Source organism: Vombatus ursinus, unplaced genomic scaffold, assembly GCF_900497805.2.
Source record: "Vombatus ursinus unplaced genomic scaffold, bare-nosed wombat genome assembly UNPS02014791.1, whole genome shotgun sequence".
NCBI classification, from domain to species: domain Eukaryota; kingdom Metazoa; phylum Chordata; class Mammalia; order Diprotodontia; family Vombatidae; genus Vombatus; species Vombatus ursinus.
The window spans coordinates 80,051,915-80,075,020 of NW_020954569.1; the positions used below are offsets into that span (position 1 = coordinate 80,051,915).

The following is a 23,106-nucleotide window of genomic DNA, read 5'->3' on the forward strand; positions in this document are numbered from 1 at the left end:
ACCACTGATCTGTAAGATTTTCCACCATCTCTTCTCCCATAACCTAAGCGTATGATTTAGTGGAAAGGGGGCTAATAGGATGCTCTACTAATTCTGATGTGTGCTGGTTCCCACATCAAATCTTTGGGCTTCTAAAGGCATGTTTGTGGATTTGTTGTTTCCACAATGCTTGGAGAGGATAGAGAACCTCAAACCTTGGGGGTGTCTTTGGACTATGCTTCCCAGATGACTGTGTATGAGTTCACAGTGATGTTATCCAGTTCATACTCTGATTGGGTAGACCCATTTTCAACACAGTGAATTGTAAAAGTTTTAGGAAATGTCAAGAGGCAAACTCACATGGGAATTGCGGTTGACAGAAGTGATGGCAGAGTGGGGAGGGCAATTCCAGCTAGTAGGCTACTGGACTGATTTACTGAATGTCAAAGTATCTACCATCTTTTCCACCAGTTTCTGGAAAGTTGCTGATGTGTAAGCTGCAGCATGAGAGTCAAGCTTTTTGGCTGCTTGTATGATATGTTACAATTCTGGGACACCTCCAACTCTCTCAGGTCCTTGATTATGATAAATGTAGTGCATGGGATGAGAGCAGAACAAAAGCCATAGGTGGGAACTATGATGGATTGAATTATTATAACAGAATTATGAAAGGATAGTAGAGTAGCCCAGTCATCCTCATGGTAGCTGTATCCCTCATAGGTGTGCATAGAGCAGGAGCATTTATTCCCATTGGCCCTTTACTTTCCCCTCAGGGAATAAGGCATAGAGAAAGACCAATGGGAATTTTCCACTAGGCTAGCCCAGAACTTGGCCCATACTCCATGCATATTGATGGTAACATAGGAAACACTTTGTCATATTGTGCTTGCAAAGATGACTCTTTACCTGAAGAGCCATGAGATGAACTAAGGCCTTGATAGGAGGTGGAGTGGGAAGGATGTGGTACTAGGAGATTTCAAGACTGGGATAACAGCCTAGACAGCTTCAGAACAGGGTTCCAGCATAAAGGAAGAAGTATACCCTCTTATTCAGGATATCTACCACCCCTAAGCAAGCACCTTCTAGGTAACTTTCTATCATCAAGTAGGTAACAAGCCTACTAATATTAGGAATTTTCACACACTTTGGGAAATAGTCCACTGACCAACCAGTGATCCTTACCTTACCTCAGAGAACTTACCTCCATTACACCAACTTAGGGGCTTACCTCCCTAGTGTTTAGTCAGTCAAGATTTATCAAGGACTGACTATATGCCAGGCAAAAACATTCCTTCCCCACAAGGTGCTTATGGGAGAGACATTATGTAACTAGGTACATAGAAGATATATGCTTAATATATAAGAGACAATCTGAGGGGGCATTAGCTGGGGTCTAGGAAAGGTCTCCTGAGCAAGGTGGGGATTAAATTGATTCCCCAGATAGGGCAGCTAGCTGGTGCAGTGGATAGAGCTCCAGGCTTGGAGTCAGGAGGACCTGAGTTCAAATCTAGCCTCAGACACATGATACTAGCTGTGTGACCCTGGGCAAGTTACTTAACCCCGATTGCCTCAGGGGAAAAAAATTGATTCCCCAGGATACATATATCCTTCTATGAACCCATCCCTAAGAAGCATTATACTTCAGGATGGAAGCAAAATCTACAAAAGCTACAATTACTTGGGGCAGCTAGGTGGCACAGTGGATAGAGCAGTGGCCCTGGATTTAGGAGGACCTGAGTTCAAATCCGGTCTCAGACATATAGTGCTTACTGGCTGTGTGACCCTGGGCAAGTCACTTAATCCAATTGCCTAGCCAAAAAAAAAAGTTTACAATTACTGACACAAAGGGTCTGATAAAATTTGTAGCAAGTATGCTGGCTGGACCACATCATGCTGGTTCTAGTTAATTGAAATCAACAGTAACTGCATTAAGATCTTAAAAAAGTTCCTTTAGTTTATTCTTGCCTTCCCCTAGTCCCTTCTCTCTCACCCACCAGCCTCCAAAAAAGTTGATAACTTCAAGAACTTCCAGAGACAGGCAGGCATTTGCAGCAGTCAGAGGCTCAGGTATGCCCTGAAGCCTAGTTTTTTGGAGATCTGAGTCAACAGCTGTGAGATCTCCAAGCAGCTACCAAGTTGTGCTGTCATTGCCACTACAGCTTTCAATCTTTGGAGTGGGACAATACCGTCAGGTCCTACCTGGACAGGGTGGGCACATGCCCAGGATTACACAAACCTACAGGTGGAGAAAGGGCTAGGAGAGGTAACATAAGCCAAAAAAAAGCCTAGGTCAGGAGTCAGAAATGAGGTGTTGATATCCAAGGAACTGAAACAAGTGGGAAACTGGTTGGCAGGGCTGAGATTGGGATCCAAGAAGACCATATCAAAGTAGAAAATCAAGCTATAAGGAATGTCTTTGAATTGCTGATATGTCTACTCAACTTGCATCTCCACAGGTTCAGGTGTTTATGGGTATTCCCTGGCCAGTTCTAATGATTTCATTTGCCCATGAGTGACCCAGCTCAGCTTTGGATGGAGTCAGAATAGTGCCCAGAGAGACTGGGTAGCTTCTGGGTGAAAGCTATAAGTGAAAAAATCAGTATGAGCTAGTCAAATCAAGACTAGTCAACAAGCATTTAAGTATTTAGTAAGTGCTATGCACTGAAGATGCAAAGAAAACCTCCATTCCCATCCCTACTCCCCCTCCAAAAAACCCAGTCTCTGCTCTTAAAGAACTCATAGTCTAATGGATCAGATAACTATATACAAACATGTATACACACACATATCTGTGTGCACAGGCATGTGTATATATGTATGTATATGTGTTTATGTGTTTATGTGTATATACACATGCATGTGTGTATGTACATATATATGTGTATATATATATACATATAATGTGTGTATATATGTAAATTGGAGATGACCTGAGCAGAGGGAAGGCAGAAGCATTAAGGGGGAATCAGGAAAGGTTGTTTGTGGAAGGTGGGATTTTGGCTCAGACCTAAAGAGTTTTAGGGAAGCCAAGATCTGGAAATGAGGGGCAGAACATTCCAGACATGAAGCAAAGCATCAGGAGATGGATTGTCATGTTCAAGGAACAGCAAGGAGTCATTGGATTGCAGGCAGGTCATGTCAGGTTAGCAAGCATTTATTACATGGAGGGCAGTAAGATCTAAGAAGACTGGAAAGGTAGCAAGGGTCTGGCTTATGAGAGGTTTTAAAAGTCAAACAGAACATTTTATATTTCATGCAGGAGGGAGAGTTTTATGGCAGAATGCTGGAGTTGTTGCCTAGAAAGAGTCCAAGGGCAGAGCTGAAGCTGACACCAGCTCCTGAGGCTCAGCATGGTAACTGCTTCTTTATCACCTTCCAACCAGCTTTATCCACATAACCCACTGAGTATTCAGGCTGTGCATTGCCTAGCCTCTGCTTCTGAGTCAGCATGGTCTGTTGGAGAGAGCAATGAACTGAGAAGCAGGAAATCTCAGTTCAAATCCAGACTTTTCTACTCACTGAGTTACTAACTAGCTATGTGACATGGTCAAAGAACTTCACATCCCTCAGCCTCAGTTGCCTTATTTGGAAAAAGAGGGAGTAAACAAGAGTCTCTAAGGTCCCTTCCAGCTCTGACATTTCAAAATTTTTCCTCTGATGCACATGCTTCCACCACCTCAATTACCCTTCACACTTTGATCAGATGAGTAGAGAATGGAAATGAAATGCACATCTTGCCATTCGTATTTGTTGCTAGCAGCCCTGGGGAGAGAAAAAGTTTGGTGGAAGAGGAGGTTGTGATTAATGGATAATATGAGGCCTTAGTGATTATCCAAATTCCCTTGGTTCCCCCCTAGATTGTTATTTTGATGAGTCCAGTCCACCCCACCCCAAGCAGCTAATGAGAATAAGAGCAGCATTTCAGGATGGAGAAGAATAAGTTGCTTGGAGGATAGCTTCCATATCATCCTGCATGCAAAATCATACCATCCCTTTCTTCTGACTCCTCCTCTCTTGAGGCATGACAGAAATTTAATAAAGATCAATGCTTTTGTAGAGAGTGGGAGCTTTTGGAGGTCCATTTCCCCTGCCTAATCCTTTACAGCAATAAATCAGTGGAAAGCATTGGAAAAGATATTTTTATGTTTTTCCATAAAACATTACCAGAAGTCCTTGTAAAGAAAAAAAAGTAATTATGATAGAGCGTTAGCAAACAATTCGTTATTATTTTTGCCAGGAAATGCAAAAAATTCAAAACACCTCATGAAATGGAATCAGTGGAAAGTTAGCCACCTCTTTTCATTTTTGCTTTCTGAGGCACAAATGATATCTGATTTTTTTTTAAGACAAAGTGTAAGAGTAGTCTTGGTGGAAACTCATGGTTACTGAGTAAACCAGGAAGCAATCAAACTAACATTACAATACATATCTTGGCACATAGTTCCATCTGGCTAAGGTTATTTTTACTTACTCATCCTCCTTGCAGCTTCCAAAATGTTTTCCTGGAAAATGTTCATGGGGGGTGTGGGGGGAACTATTTATAATCTAGAATGATCCTTATTCTCATACCAAGCACATCCAGTGGCTACTTTCCACAGGCAGGGGGAAAAAAAAAACAACAAAAATTAATTTCAAGCAAATAAGTGTATTCTTCAAGAACATGGGTTCCAAGGAATACAGAAATTCCAAGGAATTTGGAACCCCTAATACCTTCCAGTCCAAGAAGATCACAAGTTAGAAGAGCCTTTGACCACCTGAAGATGAGCCAAGAAATGATGATAGCAGCATGGAGGGTAATTAAGACTGACCTTAGAGTTAGAGAAGAGGTCATTGACTTTATGCTGTGAGTATAGGAAGTACAAAAATTTTGGTTATTGGTAGAAAATAGGACAAATGTCATCAAGTCCACCAGACCCCACTAAACTCTCTTTAAATCCTAGTCTTACTCCTGAGTTAATTTACATAGCAACCAGGGGCAACCAGAGGTCCTTGAAGATATTCTCATTACCCCAACTCCATTGGGTTCCATTGTAGTTTTGCTATAATCCCGAGGATGATTTTATGGGGACCCAAACTCCTGACTCAAGGATAAGATGAGTTAAAAGGAACTTCCAGCCATGATTCAGATAAGGATGTAAGTTAAAGGATGTGAGAAAAGATAGTAGAAGAGAAGCTCAAAGGCTAGATTTTAAAATGCCTGATGTGCTCAAAAGACTCAACAACCTTTGTTAGTGGAAGTGTGAACTGGTCTAGTCATTTTAAAAAATAATGTGGAGTTGTATCCAAGAAGTCACTTAACTAGGTATATCCATTGACCCAGCAGTACCTCTACTAGACATGTACCCCAAAGAAATTAAATAAAGAAGGAAATACACATTTGTACAATGTATTTGTAACAAAACTTTTTGTTGTAGCAAAGAACTAAAAATTAAAAGAGTTCTCTTCAATTGGGGAATGGCTGAACAAATTACAGGATAGGAATATAATGGAATATTATTGCACTCTAAGAAATGATGAAAGGGGTCCATGTGGTGGTAGAGAATGGAATGTAGGGCATATGTGTATTATAGGATACACCTAATATCCAATTGTTTATGGCCATGGTCTAAAGAGTTATGCTTTGTTGATTCTTTCATGTCTGTCAATCTTTCAGCAATCATTTATTTAATGTTTACTAGGTGCAGAGTACTGTACTATACAGGCGACTTGGGGAAAGATGAAATTTAGATAAGACAGTGTCTCTAGATAAGGGCAAGAAGGTGGTGTAATGGATAGAATGCTGAGCCTGGAGTCAGGAAGACTCATATTACTGAGTTCGAATCTGGCCTCAGACACTTGTTGTGTAACCCTGGGAAAGTCAATTAACTCTGTTTGCCTCAGTTTCCCCATCTGTAAAATGAACTGGAGAAGGAAATGGCAAACCACTCCAGTATCTCTGCCAAGAAAACCCTAAATGGGGTCACAAAGGGTTGGGCACAATTAAAAGGACTGAACAACTACAAAGTGTTTCTTTCCTCATGAAGTTTATTCTCTCCATTCTTTTCCCCATCACAGATATACATCAACATGACAGAGATGTGATGTGGCACATGTGAGGGTGGGGAGTGGGGTGGGGGTGTTACACCTCCCAGAGACTAAATGCATTTTTGGGTAAATGGTAAATGTGATAGTAATAATTAGCTGACAAGAATCTTCTGAAAGAAATGGTCCAGACTAATGGAAACAAATCTGACAGAGATAGGGGACCCTTTCCAGATCTGCTACCAATTTGCTGCATGACCACAAGCTAGTCATTTAACGTCATCATACTTTGGTTCTCTCTCCTATAAACTGAAAGCGTTTGCTCCCACCTATAAAAAATGGAAAGGATATTAATTAAGTTGGACAACATCTGTGTGGAGCTGTCAGATCTATCCTGAAAGACTTCATATCCATGCAATGCAGTGGATCAGAGGATTTAGAGCTCAAAGAAACTTTGGGTGTCATCTAAGATAGACATGGATATAATGTAAGTTTTTTGAGGGCAAGGACTGTTTTCATTTTTGTCTCTTTAACCTCAGTGCCTAGCAAACAGTAGTCACTTAATAAATGCTTATTGACTAAATGACTGATTAATATAATCTAATCTACTCATTTTACATACGAGGAAATTCTGAGGCCCGAGGCAGTGAAACGTCTTTCCCAAGGTCCCACAGGTAGCAAGTAGCAAAGGCAATATTTGAGCTCAGGTCCCATGGTTCTAAAGAAATTGTTCTTCCCATTCTATCACATTTCACTGTGTCTCTTCTTCATCAGAACTAAAATAAGGAAATAATACTTGGGGGACGGAAGAGGAGGAAAGGCAATTGGGGTCAAGTGACTTGCTCAGAGTCACACAGCTAGTAAGTGTCTGAGGCCATATTTGAACTCAGGTCCTCCTGACTCCAGGGCTTGGTGCTCTATCCACTGTTCCACCTAGCTACCCTGTAAATAATACTTTTTACTTTTACTTTTGTAGGTGTCACTGTCCAGAGTGCTTTGGGGATGTTCAAGATCCATTTCACAAAGGCGTCTTACATGCTGTTGATCCTCAAGACCATCAGAGCACTCTATAAATCAAGGTGATGATAGAAAAAACCTGCCTAACACAGATAAAGTTTGTGTCCACAGTCACCAGTGTCACCAGTTTGTTGTACAGCAATGGATTAACCAGTGAGCCTTTGTGTTTCTGTAAATCGTTCTTACAAAAAAAAAAAAGGCCTAGTCACTCTTTATTAATTTGCCAAGAACAGGCAAAACAGTGGACGTGATTCTTTCCTGTGAAGAAAAGCGCAACAGCAAAGACCTTTCTGGGGACCCTGCTTACTACCAGTTGGCCTCTGCTGTTGCAGCTGAATTTCACTGAGGTAGACTTTTTTAATCAGGCTGCCTTCTGGGAAATGCCTGCTTTTCCTTTGGAGCACTTGAATCAGAGATGGACTACATTATCCAAATCCACAGTCATTGGAGAAGTCAGGAAACTCTAGCCCTTCTGGCCATATCTGTCATAGCTCACAGTCATTTTATGTGGCATCACATCACTCACATTGAAGGACAAAAAAGGTCTGAGAACCCCCAAGAAATAGCAGACCTTGCCCAACATTCCCTTATTAGTGATGGAGTCATAACAAATGGAGCCACCATACTGTCAGATGACTTACATGTTCTTCAAGTCTGGAATTTACACAGAAGATGTGTTGATGAGTGACCAGGGTGTGCTTTCCATTATCCCTCTAATTAAAGCCATTCCAAAGTCAGTTTCAATTGTGGAGCATACTTTGGTTATTTACTCATTGTTTCCAGCAATTAGATAGCTACAAAATGCTTATCTGGGGCATCCTCCTAGCTCAGGACTCTTAATTTTTCTTTCATTTCATGATTAGTACGTTCCCTATAACCTGGTTCTGCCCAAATGTGCAGATATAAAGGGAAATGCTAGTTGAAGTATCTAGGACTTAATCCGGAGATATTTTTGTACAGTGAAGGTGGGGTAGAAGAGTATGAGAATTGTAGTCAAAAGGCCTGGATGAAAACCTCAAATCTGTCACTTACTACCTTCAGCAAATCATTTCAGCCTTTGGGGATTCCATTTCCATATCTGTTAAGAGAAGGAACTGGAGCAGATGGGGTCCCTTACAGGTCTAAGCTATGATTCTATGAGCTTGTGAGAAGTCAAACAAAGAAGCTAGATTAGATCATTGCAGAGGCCCATTTAAGCTCACAATGAAGGACCTTATGATCCTTATGGTGTTTGTGTTTGTTTCTATTTCAAGATCCACCTATTTGATAATGAAAAGTTCCTATAAATCAGAGATAGCTGGTACCCTGGGTCCCAGGGCCCAAGTGGCTGCTCTGAGTTTAATGTATTGTAAGTTGAGGAGATAATAAAAATGGACATAATTTGTATTTTCTGTCAGTATCATTAAAAATTATTTTGCATCTTTTAAAAGTCCCCAAATGATATTGCAATACAGAGACATAGTGCAACTGTCTGTGTAATCAGTAGGATGGAGGTAGAAGATAGTGCAAGCAGTGCCTCACAAAATTCCCTTTTAAGTCCCTAACCCAGTGTGATTGACAGTGCTAAGACACTAATATGGTATAGTGGAAAAAACATAGGACTGAGAATCAAAGGACCTCAGTTCAAATTCAGACTTTACAACTTACTACCTATGTGATTTTGAGGACAAGTCAACAACTTCTCTGTGTCTCAGTTTCTTCATCTATAAAATGAGGGGCCTGGACTAGATGACTTCTAATGACCTTTCCAGCTCTAAATTTGTTATCCTATTACCTCTTCCAAGGTATTTAAGGGAGACAGATCATTGGAAAGGACCTGGCTTATCTTGAATAAACTTCCCCTATACGTGATCATGAGAGTTCCTGGAATGAGTGAGTCTGGAAAGCCCAATGCAACTATAACAGCTGTGGTGTTTCTTCCTGGGTCTCCTCCTCAAAGATCATCAATTTGGTTTCTAGGGGTATTCCTGGGTGTTTGTGTCAGCAAGGAATTATAGTTCATGTTGATCCAGAGCCCACACAAAGCTAAGACCCAGAATTGGGACATTAAGCACCATTCTCAAATAAATAAATATATGAATGAATGAATAGATAGATAGATAAATGAATGAATAACTAAACAGACAGATAAGTGTATGAATAAATAAATAAATAAATGGATGGATTAATTAATTAGTTTATTAGGGTGTGAGTTAATAAATAAATAAATGAAGTATACCCATTACACTAGTCCTTCGTGGAAGTAGACTGGTATTATGAACTCAATATATAGTGATTATATAAAATTTCCACTGGTCTAGGCTTTAAAAAATAGCAACACTCTGTATCTAAGAGAAACCAGTAGCAGCAAAAAATAGCAATAAGTTAAATACAACATATGATGACATAACTTTTGATTCTCATTGTCATCTGAAGTGTCCCTACTGGGAGGCTGCTTGGGGTCAAGAGCAGGTAAAGAACTGTAACCATGTGGGAGTTTTGGCCTAAGGGAGCCTTTCAGAATCCATCTGTAGGCTCTCAGTAGCACATGGAAACTCCTCAACCAGGACATCCAACTAAGACTTCCCTGGCTACACACGTTCACAGGCCAGATTAATAGCACAAGCAAAACAGCGGATGTGTAAAGCAATGTGTGTAGCACCCGTGACTAGCCCAGTACCTCATAAAACCAGGGGTAGGGGACAGACTCCAAGTATAAACAGGAAAACTTCAAAAGCCCTCTCCTATGTGGATTCCATTCCCACCAGATAACTACACTCCAGGATGAAGCAAAATTTAATTTCCTGTCAGTTTATGAACTCCCACCAGGAATGTGGGTAATAACCCACATTAACTATTAAAGTGACTTTAGGTTGGGTGTGTGATTAAAATAAACACAAAGAAATAACTCTTCTCTATTGTGAACTCTTCAAATAAGGAGTCAAAATGAATTAAAACTATACTACACTCGGGTCACATTCCAACACCACAAATATCATTGTAATGAGAAGTCCCATATTACTAAATTTTTTCCTTGATCTGGCCTGTAATCCACTTTTTGGAGGAATAGCCAGTATGGCAAAAGGAATGGGGAATGCCTGAGAGTTTACTAGAGTAGAACTTGACTTGTAATTCCTGGAATGTGATGAAACTATTTGCATAAGAAAATTTTTGTGCAGTGGAATATATTAAACTAGAAATCTCTTTTCTTAGAATTCTTATCCAAGTGTGAGTTAGACTAGATATCCTTTGAGCTTCCTCCCAGTTCTAAGGTTCTGTGATTTTGTGATTAAAAAGAAAGAGTATTCTTTCCCATGTCAAAAGGGGAAAATGTCTATTGATCCACACTGTGTTGGTAACCATTGAGTTACATTTTTCCATGTATTTCCTTATAACCTTACTAGAGTTACAACAGAAACAACATAACTGGGGTTACAATGGAAACAATGGAATACAATGGAGGAAGGTTCAATTAATTCATCGTTGAAAGTAATTGACAAGTTGTAAGAACCTATCCATAAATTCCACAATTAGGTATAGTGATCATGAAAGAAGACCTATTCCTCTTCTGAGCAGCAAAGTATTCACATGTATTCTTTTTTTAAAATTTATTTGTTTTTAGTTTTCAACATTTACTTCCACAAGATTTTGAGCTCCAAATTTTCACCCCATCTTGCCCCTCCCCCCATCCCAAGATGGCATGCATTGTGAATATCCCTTCCCCTAGTCTGCCCTCCCTTCCACCTCCCCCCACTTCTTTTATCCCCTTCCCCTTCCATTTTCCTGTAGAGCAGGATAGATTCTGTACCCCATTTCCTGTATTTCTTATTTCCCAGTTGCGTGTGAAAACATTTTTTTAAACATGTGTTTTTAAAACTTTGGGTTCCAAATTTTCTCCCTTCCTCCCTCCCCACCCACCCTCATTGAAAAGGCAAGCAACTCAATGTAGGTTATACATATGTAGTTATGCAAAACACCTCCATAGTAGTCATGTTGGGAAAAACTGACTCTATTTCCCTTAATCCTATCCCACCTCCCCATTTATCCTATTCCTTCTTTTGACTCTGTCCTTCCTCAGAAGTCTTTGCTTCTGATTACCCCTTTTCCCAATCTTCCCTCCTATCATTCTCCTGCTCTCTTGTCCCCTTCTCCCCCCACTTTCCTGTAGGGTAAGACAGATTTCCTTACCCAATTGAGTGTGTATGTTATTCCCTCCTTAAGCCAAATCCTGTGACAATAAGATTCACTCATTCCCTCTCACCTTCCCGTTTCCCCTCCACTGTAAGAGCCTTTTCTTTTCTGTTTTTGTGTGAGATAATTTACCCTGTTCTACCTCTCCCTTTCTTCTTCTTCCAGTATAATCCTCTCTCACCCCTTAATTTTATTCTCCAGATATGAACCCTTCATCTTCAACTCACCCTGTGCCCTCTATCTATCTATCTATCTATCTATCTATCTATCTCTATATCTATATCTATATCTATATATACACACATATAATTTTTTCCCTCCAACTACCCTAATACTGACAAAGGTCTCATGAGTTATAAATATTATCTTTCCATGAAAGAATGTAAACAGTTCAACTTTAATAAGTCTCTTATGATTTCTCTTTCCTGTTTACCTTTTCTGTTTCACTTGAGTCTTGTATTTGAAAGTCAAATTTTCTATTTAGCTCTGGTCTTTTCATCAAGAATGCTTGAAAGTCCTCTATTTCACTGAATGATAATTTTTTCCCCTGAAGGTTTATACTCAGTTTTGCTGGGTAGGTGATTCCTGGTTGTAATCCTATCTCTTTTGCCCTCTGGAATATTATATTCCATGCCCTGCAGTCCCTTAATGTAGAAGCTACTAAATCTTGTGTTATCCTGATTGTGTTTCCACAATACTTGAATTGTTTCTTTCTGGCTGCTTGTAATATTTTCTTCTTGACCTGGGAATTCTGGAATTTGTCTACAATATTCCTAGGAGTTTTCCTTTAGGGATCTCTTTTAAGAGGAGATCGGTAGATTCTTTTAATTTCTATTTTGCCCTCTGGTTCTAAAATACCAGGGCAGCTTTCCTTGATAATTTCTTGAAAGATGATATCTAGGCTCTTTTTTTGATCATGGTTTTCAGATAGTCCAATAATTTTTAAATTATCTCTCCTGGACCTGTTTTCCAGGTCAGTTGTTTTTCCAATGAGATATTTCACATTGTTTTCTGATTTTTCATTCTTTTGGATTTGTTTTACAGTGTCTTGATTTCTCATAAAGTCACTAGCTTCCAATTGCTCTATTCTAATTTTTCAGGAAGTATTTTCTTCAGTAATCTTTTGGATTTCCTTTTCCATTTGGCCAATTTTGCTTTTTAGGGCATTCTTCTCCTCATTGACTTTTTGAGTTAGGCTATTTTTTAAGGTGTTTTTTTCTTCAGTAATTTTTGGGTCTCCTTTAGCAAGCTGTTGACTTGTTTTTCATGATTTTCTTGCATCACTCTCATTTCTCTTCCCAGTTTTTCCTCTACTTCTCTTACTTGCTTCTCAAAATCCTTTTTGAGCTCTTTTAAGGCCTGTGACTGATTCATATTTTTCTTGGAGGCTTTGGATGTAGGAGCTTTGACTTTGTTGTCTTCTTCTGGTTGTATGTTTTGATCTTCTTTGTTACCAAAGAAAGATTCTATGGTCTGACACTTCTTGTGAGGTTTGTTCATTATCCCAGCCAATTACTTGAGTTATAAACTCTTTATTACGGCAAAGGTCTGCTTCCAATGTGGAGAATGTACTGTCCCAGCTTCGAGGGTTTGTACAGCTCTTTTCAGAGGCACTTCTAGGGACCTGTGAATTTTCAGTTCTTCCAAGGTGGTATGATAAGGGGCAAGGGGTTTCCTCTCCACTGCCACTACAAGCTCCACCACACCAGCACTCCTCCTCACCCCAGGACTGCCCCTCAGAACTGTGACCCAGATCCAAGCATGGGCAAAGCAAGAGATTCCTGCCTCAGCACTGCCAAAGAGATCCCCGCAGTCCTCCTCTAATCAGCCACCTGATTCCCCTCAGTCTGTGGGCTGGAAGCTTAGGAGGCAACCACCACTCCAGGGCCACACTCTGGAACTGGGGCTGAGACCACTGTGCTTCTCTCTCACTGTGGTCACAGACTTTTCCCACTGACCTTCTAAGTTGTCTTTGGCATTCATGGGTTGAGAGTCTGGAAACTGACACCGCTGCCTGTGATTCAGTCCTCTGAGGCCTGCTCCAGGTTCACTGCAGCCTGCACGCCCATGCCGAACTGCGCTCCTCTCTCAGTCTGGCGTGACATACCTTTCTGATCAACCATCCAGGTTGTCTTGGGCTGGAAATTTGTTTCACTCTGTCTTTTTGCATGTTCTGCTGCTTTAGAATTTATTTAGAACCATTTTTTATAGGCATTTGGAGGGGTTTGGGGGAGAGCTCAAGCAAGTCACTGCTTTCCCCTGCCATCTTGGCTCCGCCCCCCCCATATGTAGTCTTGATAAAGTAGGAAACAATGAAGGATGCTTAAGAAGGATTTTCAAAACCACCATATTGCTACAATTGAAGGCAGGGAGGTCTCCTGCAATGCAGTTTCTAAGCAAAGGCTGAAGATCCTGCAGAGAGGACTATTTTTCAAGTAGGAGCAGGAAGAGGTAGACTCTAGGGTCCCTTCAACTCAGGAAGATTCTATGACCAGAAAAGGGAATCTTTCTGTCTTGTGTGACAATGGGAGAGGGACAGAAAGTTTGTTGTTCTATACTGGGTATTGCTTTTCAGTGAGTTCCATCTTTCTGCTTCTGACTTGAAGAAAAGCAGTAACCTGCTGAGGGGATGAATGTGGGTAAAGTGTTTTCCTTCACTCTCATCTCCTCTTCTCTACTTGTGGCCAACCTAGAAGAATGGAGTAGGGCCTGGCACCATTTTGTCTTTGTATCCCACTGGTCCTAGAATAGTGGCAAGGCAAGGTAGATCAAGGCAAGGCAAGACAAGGCAAGTCAATAAGCATTTGTTAAGCATGTATTATGGGTCAGGCCCTGCTAAATACTAATGAGTCAAAGAAACACAAACATAATCACTGTCCTCCAGGTCTGCACAGTCTCACAGGGGAAACAACCTACAAAACACCAAGTAAAACAAAGTATACACAGGATCCATTGGAGATAATATCAGAACAAAGGCGCTAGCATTAAGGGGGAATGGGGAAGCCTTCTTGCAGAAGGTGAGAGTGGAAGGTGATTGTTGCTGTTCATCCTTCTTCCTGGAAAAGGACCAATGACATCATGAGGGTGATGTCCTGACTTGCACATGAATTGGATTTAAGTGAGGCAGCCTCACTCTCTCTTCCCAGTCATCGAAGTCCAGAGGCCAGACAAAAGTCAAGGTGACTGGCAATGGCCCAGGATCCAATGGATGAATTTGACCTTTCTGAATTAAGGTTTTTCCCAGGTCTCAATTTGTCTGAGGCAACACCCACTTGATGACTAAGGGCTAGGTAAAAATTGAGACAAAAGATGGCCTGACTGAAGTTGGGAGAGACTTGAAGCAGGGAGACCAACCAGAAAACTATTGCAATAACCCAGGCACAAAGCGATAAGGGCTTGCAATAGGGTGGTGGCACTATCAGTGGAGAAAGGCAAGAGTGTGTGTGTGTGTGTGTGTGTGTGTGTGTGTGTGTGTGTGTATGAGAGATGTTACAAAAGTAAAATTGATAGAACTTGGTAACAGATTGGATATTGGGGTGGGGGTGAGAAATAGTAAGAGGTTGGGTATAAAACCTAAACTATGAGTCTGGTGACTGAGAGTAGGTGTTACCCTCAAAAGTAATAGGGAAATTAGGAAGAGGGGAGGGTTTAGAGGAAAATGAGCTCTGTTTTGAACATGTTGATTTAAAGATGACTGGAACGTCGAATTCGAGATGTCAAATAGGCAGTGAGAGATGTATGACTGAAAGTCATCAGAGAGGGATGGATAAATAGATCTGAGAATCATGATCATTGACTCTACGAGAGCTGATGAAATCACCAGGCAAAAAAGTATAGCGGGAGAAAAGAAGAGAGCCCAAGACAAGTCCTTGGGAGACAATCTCAGTTAGCAGATGTGACCTCAATGAAAACACAACAAAGGAGGAGTCAGACGGACAGGAGGAGAACCAGGAGAGAGCAGTATGGTTTAAAACAAAACAAAACTAGAAAGGGGAGAGTATCCAAGAGAAGAGAGATAAGACAGATGATTATTGAGGAAAAAGCCATTAACAATTAAAAGATAGATCAGGGGCAGCTGGGTAGCACAGTGGATAGGGCAACCAGCTCTGGAGTCAGGAGGATCTGAGTTCAACTCCGGCCTCAGACACTAGCTATGTGACCCTGGGCAAGTCACTTAACCCTGATGGCCTCCAAAAACAAAATGAAGGGATAGATCATTGGAAACTTTGGAGGGAGAAGTTTCAGTTGATTGATGAGGTCAGAAACCAGATTGCAGAGAATTACAAAGAGTGACAGTAAAGGAAGTGGAAGCATTGATTATAAATGTCCTTCTCAAGAACTTTAGCCATGTATGGAAATCTATCCCTACAGGAAAATAGGGGCAAAGGGGATAAAAGGGGATAAAAGAAGGGATGATAGAAGGGAGGGCAGATTGGGGGAAATACTTCTGAGGAGGGACAGGGTCAAAAGAGAGAATAGAATAAACAGGGGGTGGGATAAGAACACTTCTTCCAGCAAAAGGCGAAGTGAAGAGAAGTTAGCCGAAGAGTTAAATAACATGCTCAATGTTGGCGTCCACTCTAATCTTCCATATCACAAGGCATGGTCATTTGGGATGGTACACAGGTCAGGGCTACACATCCTGGTAGCATCTGAGTGCAGGATAGGGATGAATTCTCTTTCACCACTGACAAACATATGCATACACACATGCATGGGCATGCACACTCGTGCACACAAACATACACACTGGCAGGGGAAAAAACCCTAGGTGTGTCATGCCTGGCAGGGCAGGAGCAATCAGCCTCAACAGGGATTTGTAGATTTGGGTCTCATTCTGCATGTTCTGCATCCAGCTTGCTTTGTGCATTCACATTCAGACTGAGGTGCTGTTATGGAATTTCAATTCCCAAATTATTCTTTTTTTTTTTTAATCTTCCAAATCTGGAGCAGGGGAATTGGGATCTTAATCCTTCTCTTTGGAGAGGTTGTTCACTGTTGTGTCTTTTTTTAAAGTCATAAATAATCTAATTTAATCACAGGAAATCAAATCTAATCATAGGGAAAACGACCTGATGGGGGTCCTTGGGGTCCTTCATGATATATGTTTTATGTCCTGTTCTCTTGTCTCATGTGAACAGGCCAGAAATATTTCATTTCATTTAAATTAATGGAAAGATTCTGCTCTTGGAAAGAGCTGTTGTTAGCCCTGTTTATTTCAATAAACAACTAAACCTCTCAGTGCTCAATAAAAATGAAATCTGACATTTTGCAGAAAACAGAAAATCTTGGATATGCATTTCTGAGCTGATTGATGCATCCAGGTTCATGCGACACTCCTGGGAGAAAAGCCTGTTTAGGAATCCATGGCCAATGGAGAGTGTCCCTTTAAGGAACCTGCTACAAATTTGCCAAAATCCATTTGATTCTCAGTTTGTGCCTAATGAAGACTTTTAGGTTCACTGAACTCTAGAATTTCTTCCAAACAACAGGCATTAAAGGGAAGATTACAAGGGAAGGGGAGGGGAGACAGCAAGGGAGGGATCAGAGAAAGTTGAAAAATTCACTTCGAATAATTGTGCTGTTAAAATGGGATGAGGTCAACTAGCATAGCCTTGAAAGATAACAATATTTCTACACTCTTGGCAAGTGGGTCTGAGGCATATTTTAAAGATGCAGTGGAGTAATGCAAAATTAACTGTATCTACACCCAAAAAGTAATTATCTGGCTAATTCAAGTATAGAAAACTAACTTGCTGAAAAAGATGATGTTTTCCCCTCAAAAAATCCAGTTTGGTTAAATCATTGCTCAGCTCTCTATTTACAAATTCAGAATCTCCAAATCTCAAAATGTATATAATCTTTTATTGCTGTTGTTCAGTCATTTCAGTCATGTCTGATTCTATGTGACCCTCATGGTCCATGCAGTTTTCTTGGCAAAGATACTGGAGTGGTTTTACCATTTCCTTCTACAGTGGCAAACAGAGGTTAAGTGATTTGCCCAAGGTCACACAGCTAAGGAGTTTCTGATAATCCTTAGAAGTTGTTATCTAATCCAACTCTTTTACCCAATGTATAATGGGCTTGAATCCAGGCCCTATTACTGGCCCATGACAAATCAGATAAAGGAATCCAAGGACATTGGGGAAGACATTCTCCTATATCCTCCAAGGGATATTCATGCCTCTGACTTTGAGAATCCCTGGGCCCAAGGAGAGAAAGCACCTAATAGAGACCTCTCTAACATAGAGCTGGTCTCCTTTGAAATCTGTTCCCTCCCAAGGCAGGCATTGCTCAAATACCTGTTAAGAAGTAATAATACTTCAGGGGCAGCTAGGTGGTACAGTAAATACAGCTCCAGCATTGGAGTCAGGAGGACCTGAGTTCAAATGCCACTTCAGACACTTGACATTTACTAACTGTGTAACCTTGGGCAAGTCACTTAACCCCGATTGCTTCACCAAAAAGCAAAAAATAGTAATAATTTTAAATTTTTTTTAAATAAAAAAATGGGGCAACTGGGTGGTGCAGTGAATAGATCACTGGCCCTGGAGACAGGAGGACCTGAGTTCAAATACGGCCTCAGACACATGATACTCACTAGCTGTGTAACCCTGGGCAAGTCACTTAACCCTGATTGCTTTGCAAAAAAAAAAAGAAAAGAAAAGAAAAGAAAGAAAAAAAGAAAGAAGAAGAAGAAGAAATAATACTTCATGGGGAGCTTTTATTATTAAACTTTGCATCTAGGAAGAAATGGCAGTTTCATTTTCCATATCTCAGTCTTGTTCCCATCTCATCAGAGTCTCAGTTTCTTTAATTCCAACCCAACTTGTGAACCTTATATGTTCTAAGTTGCCTCCTGTAGTCCAGCCTTAGTTTTTATGGGCAATCTCTCCTCTGCCTTCTTAATTTCTGTGTCTCTCTTTCTCTGTCTCTTTGTCTCTATCTGTCTCTGTCTCTCTGTCTCTTTGTATCTCTCTCTCTCTCCCTCTCTCTCTTTCCTTCTTCAGTCTTTGTCTCCCCCTGTCTTTATCTCTATTTGGATTACTTGGTATGGATCTCTAGAACACTTGACCATTCATTTGCTCATATGCCACTTGTCAAATAACCATTACTATCTCTGTGGGAGGTCCATTTTCTATTAGGGTTCTCCTCTTCCCCAAAAACATGAGTTCAGTTAATTTTTTCCTCTAGAAAGACAACAAAGCTGTACCTAGGAACTTGATTAGCCCAGAGGGCCAAAGGTTCAAGAAGCACCTCCCTTGATATAGTATTCTGGTAGCCTCTGGCTATATTGACATAGCTTCCTATTCACCCAAGGGCATAAAAAGGATTGCCTAGGTAGAGTAATGGCTTTCACATGTGGTAGATGGGCCAAGAACATGGGAGTCACAATGGCTTGTCCTGTTGATCAGACTGCTTCTATATAGGGGTGAGGGGGTACTGGTCTACCCAAGCTAAGTGCTGTAGTGTCCTTGTTGAATAGCTTATGCTATTTCTATGCTATAAATAACTAAACATCTTTTTCGTTAACTGTTGAATGACCTATAATTGTCTCATTTAGTTAGCTCCAAACCTAAACTAACTCCAAAATTAAACTAAGTCAGGCCAGTTCATTATAACCTCTTGGCTTTATCTCTCCTTCTGGCCACCATAGCCAAATATCTCAGAGTGTATCCTACTCAAACTCATAAAAATGCAAGCTACCTAAAGCAGAATGCCTTCTATATGCCTAGCAAAGTCACAGATTCCCAAAATCTCAGGGTTGGAAAGGACCTCAGAAGCCAGCTAAATTAACCCATACATGGAATTAGAATGTCTACTACAAAATACCCAGATCACTAGGGAACCCACAACTTATAATGTGGCCCATTCTATTTTCGTAAACTTCTAATCATTAGGAACATTGTGCTTACGTTGAACTAAAAATCTGTTTCCTTGTACCAGTTATTCCTATTTTTACCATCAGGGATTGTAAAAAATAAATCAAATACTTCTACCAGTGGTCATCTCTTCAGATTCTTGCAGTCTTTCCTCCACATCTTTCAACCTAGTTCTTTCAAATGCTACATCTACAGCTTGACTTTGAGGCCATATTCATTGACCTTATCTAAGTGGCACAATGGATAAAGAGCTGGGCTGGCAATCAGGAAGACCTGAGTTCAAATGCAACCTCAGATACAATATGTGTGACCCTAGGGAAGTCATTTCACCTCTGTCTGCCTCAGTTTCCTCAGCTATAAAATGAGAATAATAATAGCACCTCTCTCTAAGAATTACCGTGAGGATCAAATGAGATGTTTGTGAAGCACTTAGCAGAGTGCCTGGCATTAATAAATGCTTTTTCCCCTTATCTGGAGATTCATCAGTTTATCAGTGTCCTTCCTAAAGTTTGGCCCCTAAAACTTAACTATAGGTGCTGTCTGATCCTGCAGAGACAGCAGGACTAGACTTTTAGGCTCATAGATTTAGAGCTAGAATGGATGTTAGAGGTCATCACATCCATATCTTTCTTTTTACCTATGAGGAACTGAGGTTGAGAGAGGTTAAGTGACTTACCCAAGGTCATACATGCAGTAAGGGATAGTTCTGGGATTTGGATTTAGGTCTTCTGACTTCAAATCACATGCTATGGAGAAAAGCATTTCCCACCATAGTAGTCAGTTCTATTTTTGGATGAATGCATGCATGAATGAATGGATAGATGGATAGATGGATGGATAGATGGATAGATGGATGGATGGATGGATGAACAGACAGATAGATGGATGGACAGAGGAAAACATATATATTAAATACTTACTATCTACTAAGCACTGTACTAAGAGCTGGGGATACAAATAGAAAAATAAGATGGTCCCTGCTTTCAAGGAGTTCACAAGCTAAATTTTAGCTACAATTCAGGTGGAAAGGTCCCATGGTCCTTAGGAAGCAATGGCAAGGAATATGGTAATTCATCTTCTTTAATGTCGTTTCCATTAATAAAGCCATATCTATTTTTAATTTTCAGTCTTTTGACAATGCCAAGTCTTTTGTGGTAAGAAATTTCTTTTCCCAGTCTTCAGAAGCTGGGGCTGGGGCAACTAGGTGGTGCAATGGATAGAGCACCAGGGCTGGAGTCAGGAAGACCTGAGTTCAAATCCAGCCTCACTTGACACTTACTAGCTGTGTGATCCTGGGCAAGTCACTTAATGCCAATTGCCTTAAAAAAAAAAAGACTGATCACTACAAAATCCTCAGAAAGCAGGAGGGGAAGAGAATGAAGTGACTGAGAAATAGAGGTGATTAGGAAAGGGGCAACTGTTGTTGGGGGAGGGGAAGAAACCAAGCCACAGCTTTTTCCTTTCTGAGAAGAAAAACTCAGATAAAAGAAAGAATCACATGGCAGGCAAGGAAGTTGCCTTATCTTTGCTTCCAGCAGCACCTTTAGAAATTGGCATACCATTGCCAGCTGCTACCTCCCTAACTGCTGCTGTCATCAGAGCTGGAAAACATTGCCAACACTATCTTGCTAAAAGCCAGGGAAGAGGGTAGAAGAAATAAAAAAATTCATAAAGATAAAAGCAAACAGCTGAAGGAAATCTTGAAGTTCCCTCAATTTAGGCAGTGCAAAGATCTCTGAAAGCTGTTAGACAGAGATTATTGTAGTCTGTGAGATAAGCATCCAATCAGGAGGTGTCTTTTCTTGCAGTCCTATGAAACCTGAGTGAACTAGAGTGCTGTATCAGTTTCCTTGATTCAGTGGTAGAACAGGAAATTATTCTTGGTGAAAAACTGGAAGAGAAAGAGAAGGAAATTGTCCTGAGCATATGTCACCAAAGTCAATCAAGATCACATCCAGTAAATATAGGAAAAACTTGAACTGAGACCCTGCTAAGAACTTTTTTTCTCATTGGACTACTGGTGGAGAACCATTTCAAGGATACCTGGATAGCACGTATTTTGATGGCTTTCTCCAGCAGAAGTGATGGGAAAGACAATCAGTGACCAAAAACACTTTCAGGCAATAGTGAGTGTCAGAGAAAGGTGACTTCAGGAGGTCTGTGCTTACAAGGTCTGGGCTGCATGCAAAATGTATGCTGGCAAGCAGATGAAGAAAAAAAGAACAAAGAAAAGAAGAGTACAAGGCATTCAATGGGAGGCATAATTTTTTTTAAAGTCAATAATCAATTTGTGGTCAACAACCTATGCCTATGAAACAGGATGCATTGTGCTTAGTTCTGACCATCACGATTGAGGCAGACCTGAAGTTTCACATTACAATATGGGAAACCCAGACTTTTAAAATGAGAGAACATTGTTTTATGCAGATTCTTTGTGGCTTCAAAGTTCTTCACAGAGAAAGTACTATATACATAGACTTGAAAACAGAAGACATAGTGTTAGATGATTAGGGTCACATTAGAATATTCTATTTGAGTCTAGCTATGAAGATCTCTAAGGAGGATTTAGCAGAGACCCAAGATGTGTATGAACAGTAATATATATACATGGCTTCAGAGGTCTTAAACAAACAAGTATGCTTTGAGTTCTGAGGCCTGGGCTAGCTCATTCTTGAGATGATTGCTGGACAGATGCCCTTCTGATGTGGACTCCCACAAATTTTCCAATGAGGCCATCACTATGTAAAATGCTATTAACCAAAGATGTGATGCAGAGGTTGGGCTAACAAGAGGAAGAGGATGCAGAAGTGAAGAGATACTCCTTTTCAGGAACATAAATTTCAAAGAATTGGAAGCAGAGATGTTGAACCCTTTTTTGTACTAAACCCCCCCCCCAAGCCATGTACTGTAAGAATGTATTTGACAGGGACAGCTAGGTGGCACAGTAGATAGAGCTCTGGTCTTGGAGTCAGGAGGAGCTGAGTTCAAATCCAGCCTCAGACACTTGAACTTACTAGCTGTGTGACCCTGGGCAAGTCACTTAACCCCAATTGCCTCACCAAAAAAACAAACAAACAAGAATGTATTTGAAAGCAAGCAGTTCTCCATAGGTAAAGGTGTCAGCCTGGACCACACAGATGACAATTTCTATTTCAAGTTCTACACAGAAGCCTTATCAAATCCATGGCAAATTGAGACGATAGCAAGTGAATGCTCCAAGTTGAGTGTTTTCATACCAAAAGGTATTCACTCTTTCACCTGACTTCCCAAAACTGCCAAAGAAAGAGTTACTATGTAGAATATTCAAATATTAGTATCAACCAAGAGGGCTCCTAATTCCAAGGTGAATATTAACTGCTACATCCTTTCAAAGGGCAGCTAGGTGATACAGTGGATAGGGTGCCCAGCCTGGAGTCAGAAAGACCTGAGTTCAAATCTAGCCTCAGACGCTTACTAGCTGTGTGACCCTTGGCAAATCACTTAACCCCATTTGCTCAGTTTCCTCATCTGTAAAATGAGATGGAAAAGGCAATAGTATCTTTGCCAAGAAAACCCCAAACAGGGTGATGAAGAGTTGGATATGACTGAAACAACTCAACAACAAACATGCCTTCAAACTGCACTAGAAGAAGTTACTTTCAGCTCAAGTCTGGGAATTACCAATGGAACCATGTCTTAATCCTTCTGCTTTAGAAACAGAGTCCCTGCTGAGAAAAGCCTCCACCATCACTGAGTTAGGCCAATTACCTCACCCCTTCAAAAGCCAGAGAGGAGCACTGTCCAGTCCCTGGAAAGAGAGCCTCAAGTTTTCCTCCTCAAGTCTGTTTTTCTTGAGAGGGTTCTCAGACAGTTTGGTCTCTATAGAACATTGCAATAGAAATCCAACAGTTAAGAAAACTGACATGTATTTAAATGAGATCACACAAGAATTTTTTCTCTATTAAATATTTTTAAGGAAAAGTTTTATAAATTTCTCTCTTGTCTCAGCTCAAATTTTGCACATTTTATATTTTAGATAAAAGTCAGGGGTATATAT

The 23,106-nt window shown here is 40.6% G+C and overlaps 1 pseudogene; it reads left to right on the top strand.

Moving 5' to 3' along the window:
* The first annotated feature begins 13,254 nt into the window (after positions 1-13,254).
* On the top strand, positions 13,255-21,954 carry LOC114047899 (annotated as a pseudogene).
* The last annotated feature ends 1,152 nt before the right edge of the window (positions 21,955-23,106 follow it).